Below are 24,954 nucleotides of genomic sequence, written 5' to 3'. Positions count from 1 at the left end.
AAATGGAAGGTATTAAAGAGTATTTTAAGAGGAAGTAGGCCACAGATCTATAGATGGACGCCATTTAGGGATATCGCCATAAAGGTGGACCAGGCCTGACTCGAGAATTTGTTTGTACGATATGGGTATCAAATGAAATGTGTTAATGATAATTTTAAAAGGGAGTGGGCCTAAGTTCTATAGGTGGACGTCTTTTCGAGATATCGCCATAAAGGTGAACCAGAGGTGACTCTAGAATTTATTTTGTACGATATGGGTATCAAATGAAAGGTATTAGTGAGTATTTTAAAAGAGCGTGGGTCTAAGTTCTATAGATGTACGCCTTTTCGAGATATCGCCATAAAGATGGACCAGGGGTGACTCTAGAATTTGTTTGTACGGTATGAGTATCAAATGAAAGGTGTTAATGAGTATTTTAAGAGGGCGTGGGCCTTAGTTCTATATGTGGACGCCTTTTCGAGATATCGCCATAAACGTGGACCAGGGGTGACTATAGAATTTGTTGGTACTATATGGGTATCAAATGAAAGGTGTTAATGAGTATTTTAAAAGGGAGTGGGCCTAAGTTCTATAGGTGGACGCATTTCGGAATATCGTTATAAAAGTGGACCTGGGTTGACTCTAGAATGCGTTTGTACAATATGGGTGTCAAACGAAAAGTGTAATAAGTGTTTTAAAAGGGAGTGGGCCTTTGTTCTATGGGTGGACGCCTTTTCGGGATATCGCCATAAACGTGGACCAGGGGTGACTCTAGAATGCGTTTGTACAATATGGGTATAAATGAAAGGTGCTAATGAGTATTTTAAAAGGGTGTGGGCCTTAGTTCTATAGGTTGACGCCTTTTCGAGATATCGCCATAAAGGTGGACCAGGGGTTACTCTAGAATTTGTTTGTACGATATGGGTATCAAATGAAAGGTGTTAATGAGCATTTTAAAAGGGCGTGGGTCTTAGTTCTATAGGTGGACGCCTTTTCGAGATATCTCCATAAAGGTAGACCGGGGTGACTCTAGATTTTGTTTGTACGATATGGGTATCAAATGAAAGGTGTTAATGAGTATTTTAAAAGGGTGTGGGCCTTAGTTCTATAGGTGGACACCGTTTCGAGATATTGCCATAAAGGTGGACCAGGGGTGAATCTAGAATTTGTTTGTACGATATGGGTATCAAATGAAAGGTGTTAATGAGTATTTTAAAAGGGCCTGGGCCTTAGTTCTATAGGTGGACGCCTTTTCGAGATATCGACATAAAGGTGGACCAGGGGTGACTCTAGAATTTGTTTATACGATATGGGTATCAAATGAAAGGTGTTAATGAGTATTTTAAAAGGAAGTGGGCCTTAGTTCTATAGGTGGATGCCTTTTCGAGATATCGCCATAAAGGTGGGCCAGGGGTGACTCTAGAATGTTTTTGTACGATATGGGTATCAAATGAAAGGTGTTAATGAGTATTTTAAAAAGGCGTGGGCCTTAGTTCTATAGGTGGACGCCTTTTCGAGATATCGACATGAAGGTGGACCAGGGGTGACTCTAGAATTTGTTTGTACGATATGGGTATCAAATGAAAGGTGTTAATGAGTATTTTAAAAAGGAGTTGGCCTTAGTTCTATATGTGGACGCCTTTTCGAGATATCGCCATAAACGTGGACCAGGGGTGACTCTAGAATGTGTTTGTACGATATGGGTATCAAATTAAAGGTATTAATGAGGGTTTTAAAAGGGAGTGGCCCTTAGTTGTATATATGAAGGCGTTTTCGAGATATCTACCTAAATGTGGACCAGGGTGATCCAGAACATCATCTGTCGGGTACCGCTAATTTATTTATATATGTAATACCACGTACAGTATTCCTTCCAAGATTCCAAGGGCTTTTGATTTCGCCCTGCAAAACTTTTTCATTTTCTTCTACTTAATATGGTAGGTGTCACACCCATTTTACCAAGTTTTTTTCTAAAGTTATATTTTGCGTCAATAGACCAATAAAATTACCATGTTTCATTGCTTTTTTTGTATTTGGTATATAATTATGGCATTTTTTTCATTTTTCGTAATTTTCGATATCGAAAAAGTGGGCGTGGTTATTGTCCGATATCGTCCATTTTAAATAGCGATCTGAGATGAGTGCCCAGGAACCTACATACCAAATTTCATTAAGATACCTCAAAATTTACTCAAGTTATCGTGTTAACGGACAGACGGACGGACGGACGGACATGGCTCAATCGAATTTTTTTTCGATACTGATAATTTTGATATATGGAAGTCTATATCTATCTCGATTCCTTTATACCTGTACAACCAACCGTTATTCAATCAAAGTTAATATACTCTGTGAGCTCTGCTCAACTGAGTATAATAATTTATAATCGACTGCAATTATAGAACAAAGAGGATTTTCTTCAAAAATACACTTACGGTTCAGCAGCTGTGATGAGTGCGTTCCGCTATAAAGATTTGAAAACATCTTTTTTGTTTATATTAAATATTTATTAAATATTGATTCTACATAATAACTAAAGAATGTCGTTAGTATCATTTTAATATTTAATAATTTGTAATTTTCTTATACGCAGGGATTCGAAATAATGTATCTATAGGATACAAACATTAATTACTCCACTATGTTATTTGATATGGATTCGATAGTTTGTTTATATTTTTGGCCCCAGAGCCTAGATAATTAGAACAGTTGTCCAAAGGGTTGATTCATCCTTTTATTTGTCGCAGCAGCCTTTGTCACATTGACAAGTTCCACCGCCGGAACCGCAACCACAATTTCCTTGGCCTTGTGTGCCACATTTGCAACCTGAATAACGAAAATATTTTTAGTTTATAATTTATTTAATAATTTGGGAAAAATTTAAACAACGTGACATCAGGACGGACAAGGCGACAGCTGTTTCGATTATACCTTGTAAATCTCTTCAAAGCCTTTTCTCCCGGGAGTGGGAGTCGAACTCGCACTCCTACGATAGTTGAAATGGTTATAAACGCATTCAGCTACGTCATGCCTTAGTTGTTGTAAAGTTTTTCCCAATTGCCTTCTTTTTTTGCATATTTTAATCTTTTACACATTGCATGCTTCGTATGCAATTATGTGTTAAAGCTGTGCTTGGTACTTTGGTTTTGTTGCTGTTTTTGTTCTATTTATAGAACTACAACGAATTAACCAATTTTGTCTGTTTGTATGATTTTAATAATTGGGGATTACCCATATTGCTTTTTTTTTAAATGTATGAAAACATTTATTTGAAGCAATTTTTTAATTTTATAATTTATTTAATAATTTGGGAAAAATTTAAACAACGTGACATCAGGACGGACAAGGCGACAGCTGTTTCGATTATACCTTGTAAATCTCTTCAAAGCCTTTTCTCCCGGGAGTGTTTAGTTTAATTCTTGAGTCAGCGAAAACATTTGGTAAAAATAATTTGGTACTTCTTCTATACAAATTTTTATTTAATTTTCTACGCGGAATAAAATTTAATTTTTTAAAGAACAAGTTCTATTTAAAAAAATGAGCACTCGAGCAATGGATGAAACTGTATGGTTAATTTAATATCCAGTTTACATTCCAAAACACGATATCGATATAAGTTTCGAGGAACGAAACCAGAACACGTCAGAAAATTTAAACCGTTTCGGTTTCGCTCCTTAGTTTTCTGCCCAGTTATAAACTTCCTTTTAAAACAATTGTGCAACAAAACTTACCAGTTCCACAAGGGCACGGCATTTCTCTCAGATTATTTTTGTTGTTATTTGGAATTCTACTGCTAAAAATTTGCAATGCACAATTTCTTTCTGCCGTGCGTGATCTAATGCCAAAACTCACTGATCATCAAAATTTGATTGAGTTGTGCTTTTATATTTAGCCTCTCTCATAACTACATAACTACCTGAATCCCATCTCGTCAGTAACAATTTCTCGTTCTTGTGACTCTGTAGTGCTGTGTGCAACAGTGTAGGATTAATTCTCTATGTTTGTTTTTATGTGCAAATATGTAGACCGATTGACTTTCTTTCTTGTTGTAGGTTTGTGATGTCGCTATTAATTGAAATAAGTTTGAGTACAAACCAGTATTTTCTCTAATTTAAGGCCAGAGCTTCTCAAATAATTCTTTCAGAACATCTGCGTCACAAAATAACAAGGCAACAATGTGAAGAGCCATTAAAAACCTCAAATGAAACAGTTTGGAATGTATTTTAAATAGACGTTTCACCGTATCCAGTAGCAGAAGAAAGGGCGAGGAACTTGGTTTCATGTGGAGCTTGTTTGTTAAAAACGAGATACAAAGACCCTTCTAAAAATATGTTTACCAGATTTACATTAGATACGATACACGATATTTAGAGAATTTGTATTCTTTATGTCATAAAACCTATACATAGGGACGTCGTTTTTCAAATTTGTATACATGACGAAAACAATCCTTTCCTCCTCATAGCTCCAAACTTTTTGTTTGCAGTTGGGTTTTTAGAAAAACGTTTAATTTTTCGATTTTCCGGCATCTCTTGTCAAATTCGGTTTCCAGACAAAATTTTTCGTTATAGCTTGATCAATATAAGGCAAAAGCTTGACTCCCTTGATAAGTGTTAACCGACTAGTTTGTGAAGCACTGCTTGACTTACGACAAACTCTCTTATACATAAGGTGTATCCGTAAGACCGTATGATCGTTGCCATTGTGATCAGAAAATTGTAGATCCATCTCTACATCTGTCCATAGCTATAGCCAATACATTTATATAAGTATGTATCATCAATATTACTAAATTTATTTTCAACTTATAAAAAGATATGTTTGTATGTACTTCCGGTGCAGTGAAATAACGCCCATGAGCTTTATTTTCCTTAAGAAATTAGATTTTCAGGAACTTAATATGAAGCGGCGGCGGCGTGGTGTGGTGGTAGCATGCTCCGCCTACCACACCGAGGATCCTGGATTCACGCCCCGGGAAAAGCAACATCAAAATTTTACAAATAAGTTTTTTCATTTATTCAAGGTTCGATTCGAGCTCAAGACCAGAACAATAACAACAATTATCATTAGAAAAAAATTATTGTTCTGGCCTTGAGCTCGAATCGAACTTTGAATCATTTATCAATAGTCCGATAAAAACAAGAACAATTGTTTTTTCAATTAGAAAAAAGCTTTTTTAAGCCGGGTCGCTCCCCGAAAGTGATTTAGCAAGCACTTTGAGTTTATTTTTGCCATTTGGAAAAATTAAAAAGGAGCACGAAGCAAATTAGAAGAATCTCAGCCTAAAATCTCTCCCGAAGCTATCGCGCCTTGCAAGTATTTATTTTATTTTTTCATATCAACACTTTCATGTATAAAATGTATTAAAGAAAAAAGTATATAACTCTAAGAAAATAGCAAAAACAGAAAAAAAAATTTATCAATTAAAATTAAAAAATATTAAATTGAATTAATTAATGTAAAATCAACTTTATTTTATTATTCAGATGTATTTATAGCATTACCTTATTCAATTTAATTTCGTTCTATTCCTTTTTATTTATTTATTTTTTTTTCTTTTATATTATTTCATTTTACTCTATTTTTATACTCAGCGTGCTTTGCACACAGAGTATATTAACTTTGATTGGATAACGGTTGGTTGTACAGGTATAAAGGAATCGAGATAGATATATACTTCCATATATCAAAATTATCAGTATCGAAAAGAAATTTGATTGAGCCATGTCCGTCCGCCCGTTAGCACGATAACTTGAGTAAATATTGAGATATCTTCACCAAATTTGGTACACTATCTTATCTAAACCCAGAATAGATTGGTATTGAAAATTAGCGAAATCGGATGATAACCACGCCCACTTTTTATATATGTATATATAATTTTGGAAAACACAAAAAACTTGATAATTTAGTAAATAATACACCTAGAATGTTGAAATTTGACATGTGCACTGATATTGAGACTCCTGATAAAAATTTCGAAAATTTTTTTAAAACGGGCGTGGCACCGCCCACTTGTGATAAAATCAATTTTACAAATATTATTAATCATAAATCAAAAATCGTTAAACCTATCGTAACAAAATTCGGCAGAGACGTTGCCTTTACTATATGGAATGGTTTGAAGAAAAATCAACGAAATCGGCTAAGGACCACGCCCACTTTTATATAAAAGATTTTTAAAAGGGTCGTGAACGAATAAAATAAGCTATATCTTTGAAAAAAAGAGCTTTATATCAATGGTGTTTCACTTCCCAACTGGATTTATAACAAAAAATAGGAAAAGCATCAAATTAAAAAAAATGGGCGTGGCACCGGCCCTTTTATGACTAAGCAATTTTCTATGTTTCAGAAGCCTAACTCGAAGAAAAATTAACGGATCGTAATAAAATTGGGTACACAAATTTTCCCTATAGCAGGAAATATTTCTAGAAAAAATGGACGAGATCGGTTAAAGACCACACCCACTTTTATATAAAAGATTTTTAAAAGGGTCGTGACGAAAATAATAAGCTATATCTTAGCGAAAAAGAGCTTTGTATCAATAGAATTTTACTTTCTAAATTGAATTATAACATTAAATTTGAAAACCAAAAATTTTTGAAAATGGGAGTGGCACCACCCCTTTTACGACTAAGCAATTTTCTATGTTTCGGGAGCCATAACTCCAAGAAAAATTAACATATCTTAATGAAATTGTGTACACATATTTTCCTATAGCAGAAAATATTTCTAGTAAAAATGGACGGGATCGGTTAAAGGCCACGGCAACTTAGATATAAAACAAGTTTAAAAGGGTCGTAGACTAGAATAATAAGCTATAACTTAGCAAAAAATAGTTTTGATTTAATGATATTTCACTTATCAAGTTTTATTGTAAGAGGAAATGTGGAGACATTTTTTTTTTTAAACGGGCGATGCCACGTGTTATGTAGAAAAGTAATTTATCTGAAATTAAATGTACAATTGAAGCTCACGCTGAGTATATAATGTTCGGTTACACCCGAACTTCTTTTATTTTTTTGTTGTTATTTTGGTTTATTAAATATAATTTAATTTATGTATGTTTGTTTAATGGTGCGTTCAGTTTATACTTATATTTAAGAATTCATGAGCTTAACACCGGCTTATAATAATTGAATTTCATATTGCGATGGACCCATTTCGAAAACCGCCAACGTAATCATCATCAGGCAATTTTGTAATGTTATCAAAGGTTTCACCGGGATTCGAACCGTGAATCACATGGTGAAACTGCAGTAGCCTTTAACCACTAGGCCATCCTGCTTTGTTTTCATGCTTAATTCAGTTTTTCTCATTTCTACACTAACAACACAATTGAGGCATTTTATCTCTATATTAATTTGTGTGCCATGTAGATTTGTTTTTGTAAAGTTGTCGTTGCGAATGAGAAGCTTTGTAAACTCGGGCTCAGTTGTACATATTTATGTATGTTTGTTTAATGGTGTGACTTTCTATGTTAGCTTGCGCCAATTTCTCCCAAATTGCTAAATAAATTAAAATTAAAAGTGCCTTAAAAATGGTTTCATACATTAAAAAGGAAAGCGGGAAATGCCTGCTTGATTGATAATAATTTAATTTAATTTGGTTTGGTTTAAATGAATTGAATTGAAATTAATTTAATTTAAGTTTACTTAATTTTATTTTATTTCTTTTTATTTTATTTTATTTTATTAATTTAATTTCTTTTTTCAATGGGCAAGAAAAACAATTTTTCCGGGCAACAACACCTGAATCTACATATATTTATTTGAGTTTTTTGGCGACGTGTAATACTTTGTTAACTCAGCCTGATGTGGCAAATTATATTAAGTGTATGAATCGAAAAAAAAAATACCCCGGTCTCTCACATGCATTTCATGTAAAAAAGTACTTGTAGGGGTTTTTTTTTTAAGTGGGATGAAACCAAAACCTCTGGCCACACTGACCATATCATTGATTTATGTCCCACTATCACTCATTTATAAACAAAGTTCGTTAAGTCATAAAAGCTTAAGAGAAAGATTAACAATAGCAATACAATGGAGCACAACAATGGCGTATATAGATATATGTATATGAATACACATTAGGGTGTTCGATTAGTTGACCTATCCAGCAAAATTGGGTTTTGAGTAAAACTTGCAATATTTTTTGGAAATTTTCAGTTTAACATTATCTTCAACACCCGGGGTTTGACCAGACGGCCTATAAATCGATTTGCATACCAATCGAGCTATTAAGGGTATATTGGAATTTCTATAATATATACAGGGTGTACATAAATGTATGACTACCCATAAACAAGTGATGGCCGGATGTAAGTATATTCTATAAAACGAAAGAAAAGAGGGTCGGTAAACTGTCCATGGTTTTAAAAATTTTAAAAATTCTCTACCTTTAGTTTATACATGTTGGCGGTAGAAACGAGATTTATAGCTTTGCACCACCATAACTTAAGAGAGAGCAGCAAAATTAACACATAAATTGAGCATGTCGCTCTGCAGCCAAGATTTAATTGAAATTTTATTTTTATACATTTTTTATTAGAGATCAACAAAGTTTATTTCTTTTAATTTGTATATACATATTTACACAGTCAAAAGATTAGTTAACATACACAATCCACTTCCATTTACTTATAAATAAGTTATGCCATTTAAAAAATTTATTCATTATTAAATAATTAAGTTCAGTTTTTAGTTGGTGTTGTTTTATTTGTCGTCTTTTTTAGTACCACATTTGCAAGAGCAACCGCAAGCACAGCAACCGTTTTGATGTTGGGTGGCACATTTGCAGCCTACAGTTTGGGAGAATCATAAAGTTATTGTTTAGGATTTGGATACACACACCTAGATCAAAATAGTGATCAACTCAAAAATTCACTATGTTTTGGAAAGCCAAAAAAATAATTAATTTCATATGCGCCAATGCAATTTTTAGTATTTACCAAGTCCTCCCTGGGTAGTAAGGTTAGAACTATAAATTGAATATTACAGGACCAACTTAAAACATTTTCAAGGTTACTTTGGGATTATTTTAGGTATCGCTTTTGGACAACTTCAGGATCATTTCGAGGTTGTTTCGAAACGATTTCGGAAGAGTTACCGGATCATTTCAGGTTTGTGTGGGACTATTTTCGGAACTATATCGAGACTAAAACAATTTGGAACGATTTCAGGATAATTTTGAAATTATAAAATTATTTCGGTGCAATTCTGGGAAAATTTTTGATTATTTTTTGATTCGAGACTATTTCAAGACGAGCTTGAAACAGTTTCAAGATTACTTCGGGTTTATTTTGGGTTTCATTCCACCCTGAACTTGCTTAAGTGCCAATATAGTATAATTTTTTTTTTTATTTTGAAACGATTCTGATGCTTTTCTGAAATATCTAAAATAAACCCGAAGCGATCTTCAACTCGTTGCAAATTGGCCCCGAAATATTCTCGAAATTATTCCGGAAACAGACTCAAAATGGTTAAATGGTTTCGAAATAGTAACGAAATGACCAAGAAGTTCTCGTGGAATACCAAAAGTAGTCCCGAAGTGATGATCCTGTAACAGTCGTAAAATAGTTTCAAAAAAGTGTCGAAATTACTTCAAAAATATTCCCGAAGTGAACCCGAAATGATGCCAAAGCTTTCCCAAAACAGTCTGGAAATATGTAGTCTCAAAATGATTCAGAGGTTGTTCTGAATTGATACTTAAAATAATTATGAAATGATCCTGAAGCTGTCTCAAAGTGATACATAAAATAAACCCGAATGTATACGGAAATCGTTCCAAACTGGCCTCGAAATAGTCTCAAAGGGATTCTGAAACTAATTCAGAAGTGATTCCGAAATTTCACCGAAATAGTTTCGAAATAATTCTTAAAATAATCCTGAAGGGTTCCGGAAGTCATCCCGATATGTTTACGGAACAGTCCCAAAATGGTCCAAGAACATATGCACGATATCATTCCATCCCCTTCAAAATTCAATCCGTTACGCATGGGCAAATATTATTTGACATGCACACGCATCCCCCCTTTACTAAATGTCATGATGATTCCATCTCTAATTGAATGAATTGATATGTCCACTTTTGATGGGAAAACAACGATAAATCTCTGTTTCATAGTATAATTCGATATGTCCTACTTAGTTCTAAACAATATAAAAGACAAGTCCAATTTTTACTGCCCCTTTTTTCTTTGACCGCACTTTTACGGATATGTTTATAAGATTTGCTGTTATTCACTCTTAATATTAATACCGTTCTCACCGCAGACCAATCAAATAAAATCTATAACTGAAGTTAAGTCATATTTAACTTTTTCTTCTGAAATCGGCTTTTAAAGTTACTCATACGCCCCGTAGCGTTACAAATTATTTAAAATAGTTCTATGTAGCTTTTCTATTATACAGTTAAATAGCATATTTAATTGTAATACATATGTACATACCAACAATTTACCAAATGAAGTAGCAGTTCTCCCCTTAATTTCTGACAGTTATTTTTCCCCAAGGTTTTTTAAAAATTGTTTGCAAAGCAAAATTTTCATATACGATTATAAAGCACCTGAAAATGATTGCTTTCGGGAAAATTTCTATAGCTATGTAATTATCCATACAGTCGCACATGGATATGTACATGGATCTTAAGACGTCTACTCTTTGAAAATTTATCAAAACATCGTTTTTATCAATTGAGTCTACTTTTTATACCAGAATTCATACAAAAATTCAACTTCTACGCTTACCACTTCCACAAGGGCAATTCATGTTTGAAATTAAAACTTGAAAGTATTTTTTGGTGAATACTGCTTTTGATTTATTTGAAGCTTTGCTACGTATGACTAGCACATTTGATTCAATGCCAAATACTAAAATAAAGTTGCAAAGCCCTTGTTAAAGAATAACAAGAACAAGACAAAGCATAATTGTGTATAGTAAAATAGTAAACGATTTGTTTATTTGATTGCTTTTTTTTTGAAGAATTGTTTACGAGTGCATTTATAAACGCAATTGCTTATCTGAAATCAAAGCAGTGAATCAAAACACTTTGAATCACACCAATGCACAGTGGTCGGTCTTATATGGAGTTGGTGGCCAAAAATACTTCCGGTAGAGATATCAAGGTGAAACATCGGTCACAGCTTTACAAATATGTGATAATTATTTTTTCATAATATTGGTGCGGGTGACACCTTTATACCGACCCACCACCACCCACTTTCACCGCATGCATACAAAAAGTAAGTAGATGTGGGGGCAAAAGTGGTAAGATGTGTCTATCGCAAATACAATGTTTAATAGGATTAAATAAATAAATTAAAGTTATTAAAAGATCTTGCATACATAACAATAAAAAAAACCAAAAACACACACAAAATTTTACATTTGCATATCGTCGACTGGATAAAATAATGTCGTATGTTACATCTGAGTACATATGACATACGACAATAATTTATCAGATTGACGCTATGAGAAAACTGTCGCAAAACATAGTTAGTGGCAGAAAATGGCAGCTGATATTAACACTTTAGAATCTTAAAAGTATGGCTAATAATAGGATATAAGTCCCAATGTGAGGACCGGTGAGGAACCCAACTAAAACTTTAGCTGAATTTGAAATATTTGTGTAAAAAACACTAATAAAGGCACTGGTGAAATTTTAAATAACAAAAAAGAACACAACAATCTAAAGACACTAAAAATGTTTCGAAATGAAGTAAATACCTTTGGCTTCAATATTCATTTTTACTTATTTCAATACAATGATACTTTATGTATTTTTAAATAACTTAAACTTGCACTTTATTTTTAACATGCTCACAATGCAAACACCAACTAATACCATAACCTCACTTTTGAAGCTATTCTTAAAGAGTACAGTTCGAATACAACAAAAACAAATATACCTTTTAAAAGGCTGTTTTAATAAGAGATACTAACGATACATTTGGTGACAAACTTTTCACTTAGATTTTTTTATTTTTGGCCTGTGGAACCGACCACTTGTGCAATGAGATTTTAGTGATGCAATTATAACTTGGACCGATATACCGCCTAGGAGACTAAAATCGAGATACCCTTTTTCCTACAAATTGGCGGGACTAACATGTTATATGCCGGCTCCGAACGGCAACCTCAAGGCAGATAAATTTTTGCTGAGAAATTTTTCTTAAGTATTGTGATGCTACTTTTTTTCGGAATTAAATGTGGCATTGTTGGCATGATAGGTTTGCACACTTCCTCCATACCAGACGGTCTTAATTTAATAATGATAATAGCAATAATATTGATAGCCCCAGCAAAAACTCGCTGGACCTTTTTAAGTAAAAAAGTAGTATATACTTGTAATGGCTTGCAACAAGTTTTTCTGTGGCCTACTAAAAAACCCAAATCCATTCCCATGATAAAGTGATGCCAACGATGTTTTGTATGGTTAAAGAACGTTTTATTTCATTATACTATAGACCGCTTGCGAATCTTCTGGACCCGCTTTTGTGAGCCGGAAGTGAGTGGATGTTATTACATGATACGAGTTTGGTTTAACTTGGGTGAAAGTGACTGTTTGCGTTTAAAGACTGGATTCTGCTGTACCGACTCTTCTATTTTATAAAACATCAAACTCGTATCAAAGTGGATCGATATAAAACTAGTCCGAAAGGGACAAATCAGAAAATTCCGACCAAATTTGAGTTAAAATTGGGTTTCGGTACCAACCCATGACCTCTCATATGCCGGAGTATTTTATCTATTTTATTTACGATATTTGAACTTGGATTTTTTTGGTGAATTTTGAACTGGCTTACGACTGATATATTCCTATTAGAAACCTCAAATATCGTTGGACATGTCCATCTTAAAAGTACCAGCTGTTTACATGTAAAAATGGCAGTTGACTGACTGCCCTGTAGAAACAATGGAAGGCAGTCAAGCAAAGTAATAGTTCCACACTACAGACTCTGCATTCTCTAAGTGTGAGTTTTGAAGTTATTCAAAATAAAAGTGTACAAAACTCACTCTGCTAAATGGATACACAGCGTGACAGGATCAAAACTTGTACCGACAGCGACAAAGTCTCAGCTTTATATATATGTAAATTAATATATCAAAGGCAGATACCATCTACGAGTGAGACAGTTAAGAAAGCGATATAAGATTATGCGGCGGGCTAGGAGGCTAAGAATATACCCGTGGTAGGCATACCTGTCGGGGGAAGCTACTAAAATCCACAGATCCAAAGTTTCTGGGGGTCAAAAAATCATTTCTGAGCCAGTCGAGTAAGTACCAGAAGGTGTTAGTATCGGGGCGAACCGGCTTTTATCCGGCAAAGAAGTGACCACATTCGCATAACTCCCCCAATACTTTGGGAGTGGTCTTGCTATTGCAACAACAACAAAAAAGTTTAAAATTGGCATTAGATTGCGAGCTGGTACGGAATCTTAGTGTATCTGTTGCGACCAAGCGCGATTATTTGCAGGCTAGTTGGCTTGAAATTCATATTAGCTTTTAGGTAGTTTACAACTAGTTGATTTCTCTGCAGGATAGTACCCATTAAATAAATAAATAAATGTAAGACGCGATAACCTCCGAAGATATATTAGGCCGAGCTTCGCTTGCAATTTACGCAGTGCTCCTTTTTAATTTTTATTACAAATCGGCGGGACGGGATCTACTTGTTTTAGGCAGGCCTACTCTGAACGGCATCTGCGAGGCAGATGAGTTTTCACTGAGCGCTTTTCATGGCAGATACACTCGGAGTGTTTGCCAAACACTGCCGAAGAGCGACCCCGTTAGAAAAAATTTCTTCTAATTGAAAAACTTTTTTTCTAAAATTTTGATATTGCTTTGCCCGTTGCGTGAACCCAGGATCTTCGGTGTGGTAGGCGAAGCACGCTACCATCAAACTATGGCGGCCGACGTGTATGCATTGCTTGGAAGAAAATAACGTATAAGTGCCCTGCAGAAAAAACGGGAGAGATAGTTTGTAATGGGTTTACTGACTACTTCCGCGCTGGTGCTAATCGAATGCACTGATTTATACGTTAGGTCTGTAAAGGGGGAAATTTCCATTTCGTAGGATATCTCAATGTTAAAAATGTCTGTTGAAAGCACTGCGCGATAGTATGAGAACTAGTACCGTCTCTTATTGCCATAGTTATGCATTAGTTCGGAACTAGTGTGATTCGCTGCAGGGTGAGTATAATGATAGCCGCGAGAGACTTATTATCTTATTTTTCTTGTTGTTTAACTGATAAAGAAATGCGACAAGCACAACTTTGTATTAAAGTGTTTATGTATATTGTTTTTATTTATTTTTCAAAAGTGGCATGTGTGTGTATGTATGTAGTTGTGTATAAAATTATACACTTACATTTTTAGAAATAAATTATTGATTACTTAATACTAGTAAAGTACGATTACTTCCACAAATGTAATTTGAACGTTGACTTTTATTGACCACATTTACAGTTGGAACCGCAACCGCAACTGCTGCTTTGTGTTCCTGAGCCGCATTTGCAAACTAAAAAAAAAGTAAACAAGAATGCAAAATAATAGTAAATAAATATGAACATGTAGGCAATTGCTTTTTAAACAATTTCTAAACCCGCATTATTTCACCTACCACTGCCGCAGGGACAGCATTTGCACGCTGAGCCACAACCGCAGGTACCACTTTTAGGCTCCGAGCCGCATTTGCAACCTAAAATAATACTTATAAAAAAAATTAAATTTTTTATTGAAATGGTTTGTAGAAAACACTATGAAACAGAATAAAACACTATCAGGCCAGTTTTAATAATCTTTTCCGTGTAGACTTTCCTCACTATCATAAAAAAATGTTTGGACAAGAGGAAAATCTTCCCGGAAAATTTATTAAGAAAAATATTCATAAGTCTTAAACATATTTATTTCCATTTCACGTTTTCTTAATATCAACTTACCGCTTCCACATGGGCAAGGCATTTTTGTTGTTTATTAATATAACTTTTCTTTACACTTGAAAAAATAATTTTGCTTGGAAGCAATGAAAACTTTTTGTATCACTTTTTAAGTTTAGCTTATTGAACACCAAATGTTGCTACACTGATCTGTTCGTTGTTACTCCTCTCGATTTTATACACAACAAAAATACTTGATTAGGGTTCGGTGCTTGGAGTTATCTGGCGTGTCGTGTGCAAAGAGTTGGCCGAAGTCTTTGGAAGCTGAAGTGCGGTGTGCAACATGTTTACTTACAATTTCGTTATTTTGTATGCTCATAAGTTAGTAGATATGTATGTATATCTGTTTGGTTATTAACTTTACTTGGCGGTGTGCACAAACAGTAGAGCAATGCTATCACTTTTTAAAAGTCAAGTATGAGACGCAGTAGGAATGTTTAGTTATAACAACGTCCATTAATTTTTTGTATTGCTTAATTGAATAATATGAATATATATTATAAAATATTATTTTTATAAATAATTTTATATATATTTACCTTATTTTGGCTATTTTATTTTGTGAGTCAAATGTGACTCCTGAACTTACCAAACACAATTTTGTTTACCACGTTCAATGAGTCACATGTGAACATATAGGACCATAAGAAATAATTTAAGTTTTCGAATCACAATAACGTTAATTGATATATATATGTCAAAAGCGTGTATTAGTGTGCTTTTTTGTTTAATTGAAGTTAGAAGTATATATAAAAATTGAAGAAAATGAGAAAAAGGTATCAGAAAAACAATTTCGAAATTTTCTTTCATTTTCCTAAAGCTTAGGTCTTTTGATATACGCTCACATAGAATTCAAAAAAATATATAACGACACGCTCATACCAACAAAGCGTCTTTAAGTTGTATAAAGAAATTAGTCACATGTGACTCATGAACTTATTTCAATAATCATTGGACAGGGAAGTTGACAAAATATATTTAATTACTTTGAAGAATATAAAATATGACCATATTCGAATTTTACGGAAGTTCACTACACAGTTATGCATGTTTGGTTACATAATTTCAAATCGGGTTCAGTATTGAGGTCGTCTGTGAAGGTTCACACAAAACGTAAAATATCCAAAACTTAAAAAAATGACCTTATAATATGTTCTATCGAAATTTTAAATCGGGAATGTAAGCAATGCAACCAAACCGTCGTTAAAATTAGCTGTGTTTTTTTACATGTGTATACATGTGCACATAAAATTTATATGGTCTACTTAGTGGGTAACTTTATCTACACTTATGAAATTGTTGCGCAGCAAAATATTACTGCTGAATTTCAGTACGCATTATACTCAAATGCAAATGAAATGTGTCTCTCCATTTTATGTCTACACTATTCTCCACTTCTGTGACCGAAAAGTGTATGAGTCTACTATTTATCGCAAACGAATCAGCTATAAGGGCCAATTAATGGGGACTTATCCATAACCAGATAAAACAGCTTATCGAACCAACCTTATGGAAATCAATGAAATCAATTAATGGTGCCATACCATAACTCTAAAGCCATACCCATATCATAGCCAACCAATTGGTTTTTGGTTTTTCGCCATATTCATAACCTAAAAATATTTGAGTTGGTGAATTTATTAACTTTTTGTATATTTTATTTATTGTTGTGGATACGTTTTGACTAAGAGACTTATTTTTTGTGGAATATGTTTGTAATTTTTTGCGTTTTCCCCATTTTTATGAAAATGTCAGCTGTTTAAGGTTATGGCATCATTAATCGATCACAGTGGAGATGTTTAAGGATATGGGTATGGTTACGACTATGGGGTTATAGTTAAGGAAGTTTAATTGGCCCTATAGGTTATACACTATGATCAACAGAGGTGGACAACCTATTTTTTAGCGAGCTATTAAAACACTGCCGCGAGTCTTCAATAATTGCCGCTAGATGGGTATCCGTTACATTATCTAAGTGGTGATAAGCCTTCTTTTAACCGCGAATGCAGTGGTATATACATGTGTTTAGAAAAATAATCGATTATCAATAAAAGAATAGTTGTTCGATTAGTAACAGATTCGACCATTCGAATAATTTCTTTTTGTAACTTTTAAAGAGTTCTGGGATTCGAAAAGACGGTGTGGAATTATTTTAAGCCCTCTGCTGCACACATATTTTGCCCTTTGCTTGTTTTACTTTCAGCCATTTAAGGGTGTCTGAATTTAAGGTAAGAGGTTGGAAACGTGCATGCTTCGTTATTTTGACATTCTGTTCATGAAATTAAAAGTCACACTAAGTAGCATGTGCGAGCCTTGATATGTGCAAGGTCAGGTATACGTTCAGTCTCGGTTTTGCTTACAGTTTCGGCTTTGATTCCGGTTTTGATTCCTAGCTGGGCTCTATTCCGGTTTTCATCTCTTACACTTTTTTCGCTTCCTTTCCTCTCTCTTCCTTGCCTCTTTTAACTTTGTTTCTTTCCGTAATCGTAACCACAACACCAAGTATAGTTATCATAGTTATTCTTCTTGGCTTCTTTTCCCCTTTGACTTCTTTACGTTTATTTTTCTTTCCCCTTTTTTATATGTTCTACTTTTCTCCGTTTTGGTTTTTCTCATTCGTTCATCCCCTTAACTAATTTCACGTTAACTCAACCAATTACATTTAGATAAGTTTTAAGTGGGGATTACTCTTATTGCTTTAAATGTATGAAAAGATTTATTTGAAGCAATTTTTTAATTTATAATTTATTTAATAATTTGGGAAAATGTTTAAACAACGTGACATCCGGACGGACAAGGCGACAGCTGTTTCGATTATACCTTGTAAATCTCTTCAAAGCCTTTTCTCCCGGGAGTGGGATTTGAACCCGCACTCCTACGATGGTTGAAGTGTTACAAACGCATTCAGCCACGTCATTTCTTAGTTGTTGTAAATCTTATCAAAATTGCCTTCTTTGCATATTTTCTTTCATTAACAGTCCATACTTCGTATGGCATCATGTGGTAAAGTTATGCGTTGGTAAGGCGATTTCAAAGAAACTTGGTGTTGTTGCTTTTGTTCTATTTATAGAACTACAACGAATTAACCAATGTTGTCTATTTATATTATTAAATAAATTACGTTAAATAAATTACATTAGAATTTGCAGGATTCCTCCATATCGGGAATAACGATGTTTACCGATCGAGACGTTTCTGATGCAGACTAAAAATTAAACCGTGTGCCCATTACTAATTTTGACTTGAGCTTAAATTGTTTAAATATTTTCTTTAAATTTGAGTGTTCCCTGTTGTTCTTGCAGTCGCAAGAAACCCAATTCGACAAGTACTTTCTATTGCCATGTCCATTAGTTATCAAGTCTGTTAGTTGGATATTTCTCAAGGCATTTGGCTTGCAATTGGGGGATGTTGACAAAAAATGTACCCTAAAGTCTCTAGTGTGGGAGAGGAGGCCCTTGTTGCAAAGGTAAGGGTGTGATATTTATCATGGCCTTTGCCGCTGCTACAATGAGTATGAGGGGTGTCATGCCTAGCGGCAGACCTGCAGAACTACAGGGTTACTCTAGCCGTACCCAGCCATTCGCAGAAGAAATTATATAGGTTATTCACTTCGGCTTAAATTGGTTATCTTCTCATTTTAAATTTTTTATGATAACAGAGAATAGTAGGAAATAATCTTGCGGGGGATATGTCATGAACTTTCTACGCTATTCACAACTTCTATTATACCTGAAAGTTTAAAACGATGCCTCAGTAAAAAACCGCTGTACTTTAGGCCTATAGCCCTATTCAGGTTGGGTTGCGTTGTAGTAACAAACAATTTGTTTGTTAGCCTCTATGGTCGTCTTTGATTCCAGGCTACAAGAAACTGTATGTCTAGTCATAAATATTAATTATACGAAATTTCTTACTGGGTCAGTTAAAAGAAAAAGCTTACGTGAGTTAACAAATGCTTAATCGCTAATAACACACACACATACACAAATAGATATTATCAGTGAGGCCTACGCTTACTCGGGTCAAGCCGTGTGAAAATCCCCCAGTTAAAACTTTGCACACCACCCTAAAATTTTTTCCTGATATCTACAATCAGAGCATTTGCACACACCACCAACAAAAATTGAGTGAAACCAATAAAACGTTATTTCGTGCTAATAAATGTTGGAAGGCCATTTCTTTCGTTATAAAAACAGTAACTTGGATTAACCGCAATAACAGTTACCGATTTAAGGTTAAAGTGATCGTATTCAGTGTTAAAACTTACAACAAAAACTATAAATAAACTACAAATATGCCTTGTCCATGTGGAAGCGGTAAGCACATACATAAATAATTTAAATACCTATACTACTATACTCTATAACATAAAGGTATAATCAGATAAACTTAAGCTGGAGACATTGGTGCCTTATCGGTAACCGTATCGGTAACCTTTTAACAGCTGATTCGACCAACCTTATGAGAATCAATGCAATCGATTATTGGTGCCACTAAGGTCGTAACCGTATCGTAGCCAACCAACTGGGTTTTGGTTTACCGTCGTAACGATAAACAGCTGATTACGTTAGGGATACGGATACAGCGATACGACATACGGCACCAATGACTCCGGCTTTAGAAAGGATCCGGAATCAACCTACACAATTATATAATAATTATCAATTATGAATGTTATTACTTATAATCATTAAGTTACAACTTTATTTAATTGTTTTTGTATTTTAACATTTTTAGGTTGCAAATGCGCGACTGAGCCATCAAAGAAAGGTGGCTGCCCTTGCGGCTCAGGTTGCAAGTGCTGCCCATGCGGAAGCGGTAAGTTTTCTAATAACTCTTTAAAATATAACGAAAATAAAAAATAGTCTAGAAAACGTTGAAAATGTATGCGAACGCTTCAATGCAATGCCTTCTCATTCATATTTTTTGTTTATTTACTTTCAGATTGCAAATGCGGCGCACAAGGTCCAAGCAGCAGCTGCGGTTGCGGTTCCGGTTGCAAATGTGGCCAGTAAACTAATTTGATTTGCTGACAGTAACATTAACTTTTTGCTTTCTGTAATATAATACAACAAATAAATAAGCAATAATAACAAGTATATCAATTGAAAGGGTTTTTTTGTATTTCTACGATTTGTAACAAAGCCCATCGGTTGAAAATGGCCTGAAACAAAGGCTTCATTGCATTTAGCCCGGGAAACTTTACCCCAGCGGCTTAAGGGGCTTGGAATATACCAGCGGAAGGCATATCTGTCTAAAGAAGCGACTAACACCCACAGATCTGAAGGTTCGAGCGGTAAAAAAATCGTTCCTGAGGTAGACGGTGCTAGTAACGGAGCGTGCCGGAATAATGTCTTCTGCATCACCCTCTTTGCCTTTGGGGAGCTTTTTTTGTGGATACAACAATGTAATATAAATTATATTTATCCGAATCAGAAAGAGTTCCTGAGTGCATTTCATTATTTCTTTCTCCCTTCATTCTCTCCATTTGCATTTACATAGCGCTTTTCCTTCTACTCCAATTTCTATCTCGACTCTAACTCTACATCTTCATCTACTTTTACCTCAAACTCCACCTTTTCCGATACTTTTATGGCGATACTTTTTGGAATCGGCAATTTCCCCGCTCTATCGTATCGAATTTTCGTTAAAAGGTAGCGGCATTTATGCAAGGAAAGACCTAATCGACTAAATATACAGATCTGTATGTTTGTATCAAACTAATTTGTTTCGCGAGTTAAAACAAATTTTAAAGTTAATTTAATTAGAAAACGCAGACAACTTCACAATCAAAGTTGCCATTGATCATTCCTGTGCCGATTTTATATTGAACGCTTTGACAGATGAGTTAAGTGTACAGTTTAGGTGCGGTCCTACCTACTACAAAAATCGCGAGTCCTCTGTCGAAATTAAAGTTCTTGTCATAGCGTGCTTTGTAAACCCGGCGTTATTGCAACATAAATTTTACACACCCAAAAATGTATTGAGGCCTCATTTCACTATCGATATTTTAAGTATAGAGTCTTTTGATTCGATACTATATTGTGTGCCCGATACTTGATAAGAGTACAGTATCGATAGTTTGCATTCTATATCAGGTCCTTACCTGAATTTCTGATAGCAGAACCAGAATCCATCGTTTCAGACATAAATCCCGTATGAATAGAAAGCTTCACCATAAACGAAGTATGTTCATCCTACTTCGTAGGAACAACCCTCTAAACTTTTTCCTAATCTTTCTATTCACTCCTCCGTCCGTCTTTTTCGCTTCATCTCCATCTTCGTCTCATTCTATCTCTTTCTCAATCTCCTTCTCTCTTTTCTCTTCTCTAAGTTTTTCTCCTTCTTCTTCATCTCTTACTGCCAGTCCCAGAGGTGGTATGTATTTTGTTCCAGTCCCATTCCGAGCCTCAGTCCCAGTCCCACTCCGAGTCTCAGTCTCAGTCCCAGTCCTAGTCCTAATCCCAGTCCCAGTCCATCTCTGGTATACTTCCCGGAAAAAAGCATAGTAAATACTAATATAGGCACATTTATATACGAAATTTCAGGCAAATCGAATAGGACGTATGTAAATAGGTATGTGGGTATTATTAATTCTTGTCTTTATTTCGGCTTCGCATGCATATTTATCAGTTTTGCCAGGTTGATGCGACTAAATCGAATATCCCAATGAACTTTAGGGGTATCCGTGTCCATGTTTTGGCCTATATCTCGAGACTCTAGTCACTCAGCGGTGTAAAACTTACTCTGTGTTATAGCACACATCAACAGCTTCAATTTGATACCCATAATGAAAAAAATATTCTAGGTGTATCTGGGTCCACGTTTTGGGTTATATCTCGAAACCCTAGCCTCACAGTTGTATGAAAATTATCCTGTATTGCATATTGTATAAACACATTCTAGGGGTATCCGGGTCCACGTTTTGATCTCAAGACCCTAGGCACGTAGCGAAAAACAAGGTGGACGTTGGCCGATTCTCAGACCTACCCAATATGCTCACAAAATTTCATGAGAATCGGTGTAGCCGTTTCGGAGGAGTTATGCCTCTAACACCGTGACAGAAGAATTTTATATATTAGATTTATATATTGTACTAGCAGACCCGGCATACGTTGTTCTGGCCTAAATTTGGTCTATCTACATACATTTTTATAAGCTTTTTCCGCCTAACTCAGCGCTCGCCCCTCTACACAAGATAAGTTCAAAGTTCAAAGTTTATAAATAAATTTTTACATGTGAGACTATTATTGTCTCTTAACGTACATCAATATTTGGATATTTAATTTTTAATTTCTTAATTTATTTTTAATATACATTATGTTAAATAAATAGGTTATGAAAACTAATTAAATCAAAACACTATCAACTATTCGAGGTATGTATATTTGTATAAATGCTCAAAAAGGTATTTGAATAGTTTAGTAAAAAGAAAGAAAATAAAAGAAATATAAAAGAATGAATCTGATTCAAACAACAAAAAAAAAATATAAAAATTAAGAAACGGTATTATGCTTGTCCATTTTGCAGAAATTCAAATAATGCCAATTTAAAGCGCCTGGTATTGCGTTCATTTTTAATGCTATTTGGTAGTGAGTTCCATAATTTGATAGCACTGACAAAGAATGTTGTGGAAGATGTAAGATACTTATATCGTGGAACAATAAGGTTGCCAGTTCTGCCTGATTTCGAAAAACATAAATTGCTAAAGAGGTGTTCCGGTTCCCTTTTATGTATTAAATCGTGTAGGAAACCTAAATTGCGATAATTCAGAAAGCTAACAAGACTGCAGTTAAGTATCTTGGAGGAAAACGCCGATATATGATCAAATTTACGCATAGAAAATATATATCGAGCGCAGCTGTCTAAAGCCAGCTGCAACTTTTTCTGTGACTCACTGTCAATATTCTCGAAAATGATCCCCCCAAAGGATATCAGTGGAACGATAAGAGTTCTCACTAATTTCATTTTCACATTAATTGGAACTAAATCTGCTGTCTGCCACAACTTCTTTAGTACGAAGTCTATTTTGCTTAAAGTATAGTTTGCATGGTCCTTGCATCCAAGGTATGAGTTCAACTTAAATTCAAGGCTAGTAAATACAGACTCATAACTAATAGCAATGCCTTGCAAGAATAAAGTGAGCAAAGTCGTAACTACCTGTCGGGAATACGCCAAACACATAGCCTTGGTCTTAGAAGCGTTTAGATTTAATTTATTGTCATTTGCCCATGAAGATATGCGCTGGAGGTCTTCATTCATTCTGCACACCAGATCCTCTGATAGGCCCATCGGGCGAGAAAGATATACTTGAGCATCATCAGCATAAAAATGTATCGATACGCTCTTGGAAATATTTGTCATATCATTAATAAAAACAGAAAATAGAATTGGACCGAGAATGGATCCCTGTGGCACCCCCGAATCTACACGTTTCATCTCCGAGCAATTAGTTCCAACCACTACTTTCTGCGAGCGACCTCTAAGGTAATTTTCAAGCAATCTTACGGAACTATCAGAGAATCCGTAGTATTTATTTAATTTTAGTAAAAGAATAGAGTGATCCACTGTGTCGAAAGCTTTAGAAAAATCCAAAAGCGCCAGCACAGTTAATTCACCTCTGTCATAGGCTGGGCGGATATCTTCAATAATTTTGAGCATGGCAGTATTACAACTATGGAAGGCTCTGTAACCAGACCGAAATCTGTTGAGACAACAGCCGACGGTTTTTTAGCAATAGGAATAACTTTTGCTATTTTCCAAGCATCGGGAAAGGTTGACGTTGTAATTGAAAAATTAATAATGTGAGTCAGAGTTGGCACTATGTACTGTATTATCAGTTTCAAAAACCTAAGACTAACACCATCCTCACCAAATGCATTCGATTTAATTGCAATCATACTTTCCATGACATCGACCTCTGTTACTGTATTGAACTGAAATTCCTTTTCTGGTGTACGAAGTAAATTTTCATCAATGTTGAAGTTCCCGTAATTTTTTGTTTTGCATGACTGTAGAAAGAAACTGTTCATATCATCTGGATTTAAATCGCATTCTAAATTAATTTTTGCCCCTATACTTAGCGATCTTAAATTTTGCCACAGATTTTTAACCGGCAAATCAGTATCAAGCTGCGTTTCATAAAATTCTCTTTTAGAATTCTTAATTAGCAGTGTAGCATTATTTCTGGCTTGGCGATAAAACTCACAGGCTGTTTCCGTAGGGTCTCGCTTCCAACGACTATATAACCTATTGCGTGCTCTAATAACCGACTACACTTTTTCCTATTCTTTGTATTCACTGCTCCCTCCGTATCTTTTGCTTCATCTATCTCCATCTTCATCTCATTCTATCTCTTTCTCAATCTCCTTCTCTCTTTTCTCTTCTCTCAAGTTTTTCTCATTGTTCTTCATACCTTATTGCCAGTCCCCGAGGGTGGTTTGTATTTTGTTCCAGTCCCATTCCGAATCTCAGTCCCAGTCCCACTCCGAGTCTCAGTCTCAGTCCCGGTCCTAGTACTAATCCCAGTCCCAGTCCGTCTCTGGTCTACTTCCCGGAAAAAGCATCGAAAATACTAATATAGACAAATTTATATACCAAATTTCAGGCAAATCGAATAGGACGTATGTAAATAGGTATGTGGGTATTATTAACTCATGTCTTTATATCGGCTTCGCATGCATATTACATTAAAACTGTCAGCAACTGCTTTCATTTGATATCCATAATACACACACATTCTAGGGGTATCCGGGTCCATGTTTTGGCCTATATCTCGAGACCCTAGTCACTCAGCGGTGTAAAACTTACTCTGTACTAAAGCACACATCAAGAGCTTCAATTTGATATCCATAATGTGAAAACACATCTTAGTGTTACCCTGATCCACGTTTTGGCCTATATCTCGAGACCCTAGTCACCAATAGGTATGAAAACTACTACCCTGTACTAAAGCACTCATCAATCGCTTCAATTTGATACCGATAATGTAAAAACACTAGGCGTTCACGGGTCCACGTTTTGGCCTATATCCCGAG

The 24,954-nt window shown here is 34.9% G+C and overlaps 1 protein-coding gene and 4 long non-coding RNA genes across 5 annotated transcripts in view; 2 read left to right on the top strand and 3 right to left on the bottom strand.

Annotated features, from left to right (window-relative positions):
- Positions 1 to 8,578, top strand: part of LOC137237244 (probable basic-leucine zipper transcription factor Q) — a 67,557-nt gene extending 58,979 nt beyond the window's left edge. The window contains exons 5-6 of the transcript XR_010948876.1: positions 8,148 to 8,299; positions 8,384 to 8,578. The gene's annotated coding sequence lies outside the window, so the exon portion shown is untranslated. The remainder of the gene's footprint in view (positions 1 to 8,147; positions 8,300 to 8,383) is intronic.
- On the bottom strand, positions 2,465 to 4,682 carry LOC137242703 (uncharacterized). Its single transcript, XR_010950346.1, has 2 exons — positions 3,711 to 4,682; positions 2,465 to 2,805 (listed from the first exon to the last, which is right to left on the bottom strand). It is a non-coding gene; the product is annotated as an uncharacterized lncRNA (long non-coding RNA).
- Positions 8,504 to 24,954, bottom strand: part of LOC137237245 (uncharacterized) — a 32,511-nt gene continuing 16,060 nt past the window's right edge. Inside the window, exon 2 of the long non-coding RNA XR_010948877.1 lies at positions 8,504 to 8,779. This is a non-coding gene — a long non-coding RNA (uncharacterized lncRNA). The remainder of the gene's footprint in view (positions 8,780 to 24,954) is intronic.
- Positions 14,429 to 15,081, bottom strand: LOC137242695 (uncharacterized). The gene is made up of 3 exons (XR_010950345.1): positions 14,924 to 15,081; positions 14,605 to 14,693; positions 14,429 to 14,502 (listed from the first exon to the last, which is right to left on the bottom strand). It is a non-coding gene; the product is annotated as an uncharacterized lncRNA (long non-coding RNA).
- On the top strand, positions 19,076 to 20,028 carry LOC137242686 (uncharacterized). The gene is made up of 3 exons (XR_010950336.1): positions 19,076 to 19,233; positions 19,655 to 19,735; positions 19,862 to 20,028. It is a non-coding gene; the product is annotated as an uncharacterized lncRNA (long non-coding RNA).

The sequence above is a fragment of the Eurosta solidaginis genome, chromosome 1 (assembly GCF_040869045.1).
Source record: "Eurosta solidaginis isolate ZX-2024a chromosome 1, ASM4086904v1, whole genome shotgun sequence".
Lineage (NCBI taxonomy): Eukaryota > Metazoa > Arthropoda > Insecta > Diptera > Tephritidae > Eurosta > Eurosta solidaginis.
The sequence above is the reverse complement of the archived record's forward strand: the minus strand, read 5'-3'. Positions and strand labels throughout refer to the sequence as shown.